The 1,522-nt window shown below is 38.5% G+C and overlaps 1 pseudogene; it reads left to right on the top strand.

The window, feature by feature from the left end:
- Nucleotides 1-813: 813 nt before the first annotated feature.
- LOC112866258 (U2 spliceosomal RNA) lies at nucleotides 814-905 on the top strand (annotated as a pseudogene).
- Nucleotides 906-1,522: the final 617 nt, after the last annotated feature.

Here is a 1,522-nt window from a genome sequence, read left to right as displayed (position 1 = left end):
AGCTCCTTGAGGGGACCTCATATTAGCCTCATGTGGAATAGAGTACAAAATACTCATGAATGTTTGAGATAAAGCTTGTGACTTAGGAAGATTCTTAGCTCCTAGATATTCTTTATGTTCTCTACCCTTTCCCCTTCCCCTTCCCTTCTCCATCCCACCCTCAGACTATCAGAACTATATATTCACTTCCCTGTTATAGGGATATAAGCTAGAGCAGCATATCTTCTATTTGTTAATTAGGTGTTTATGGTAACGACTCCCTGATCTCCCCCAACACCTTCATTCCCACCCCAGACACGTATTCTCAGATGAGGCCTTGCTTTGCCATTCATTCTAGGGTGACTTGCTATGAACCCCAGGGCAGGGTCTGACCTTATTTCATATTTGTATCATGCTGGAACCAAATACAGTACTGGCATTTAGTAAGTGTTCAATAAGCACTAGTTAAACAAATGCATGAATAAATGAATAAATAAAATTCTCACTCTTTTGAGGTCTGAAATGAAAAGCTCTACCTCACCATTAATTAAACACAAATTAAAATAAGGGATGCCTATTACCACCATTTTGATTGGCAAATAGTTTGGAGAGGGTAAAATACAGTGTTAGTATAGTAGAGGCAGCTCTGCCAGAAGAAGTACTCTGTAGGCACTCTACAGCACTCAGCAGCCCTGGATGGGGGAGAAGGAACAGCTGGCTGACATTCAAAGTAAGACCATGCATTGGTACTGCACTGCTGAGGAGTGATTTGGCAACATGTGCCAATAATGTTTTCATGTTCTTGACTCAACAGTTTATCCTAGGGAAACGATGATCGCTTCTCGGCCTTTTGGCTAAGATCAAGTGTAGTGTCCTAGGGAAATGATGAGATATATATTTCGAAAAAATTGTTGATGGAAACATTATTTATAATCAGAAAACTTGGAAACAAGCATTCAAAATATGGTACTGATTAAATTAACTATAGCACATCCACACAAAGAATATTTAATAACATAGGAAAAGATTCCATAATGTGTGAAAAAAAAATAGTAGCTATAAAACATTGCTAAAAGCAATTTTTTAAAAATATTTATTTTGGAGAGAGTGGAAGCAGGTGAGGGGCAGAGAGAAAGAGACGGGGGGGACAAAGGATCCAAAGTGGGTTCTGCACTGAGAGACTGAGAGCAGTTAGCTGGAGTCCAACATGGGGCTCAAACTCATGAACCATGAGATCATGACCTGAGTCGAAATCCGACACTCAACTGACTGAGTCACCCAGGTGGCCCTGCTGAAAGAAATTTCAAAAGACACAAATAAACAGAAAAACATCTTGTGTTCAGGATTGGAAGATGTAATATTGTTGAAATGTCAATACTATCAAAATTGATAGAGATATAATACAATCCTTATGAAAACATCAGGGGCATTTTTTTGCAGAAATAGAAAAGTTGCCATAAAATTCAAACAAAATCTTAAGGGATACCAAATAGCTAACACAATTTGAACAAAGAACAAAGCTGGAGGTTTCACACTTCCTGAT

This window comes from Puma concolor, chromosome D1 (genome assembly GCF_028749965.1).
Source record: "Puma concolor isolate L17-30 chromosome D1, mPumCon1.1.hap2, whole genome shotgun sequence".
In the NCBI taxonomy this organism is placed as follows: domain Eukaryota; kingdom Metazoa; phylum Chordata; class Mammalia; order Carnivora; family Felidae; genus Puma; species Puma concolor.
This window is presented reverse-complemented; position numbering and strand designations above follow the sequence as displayed.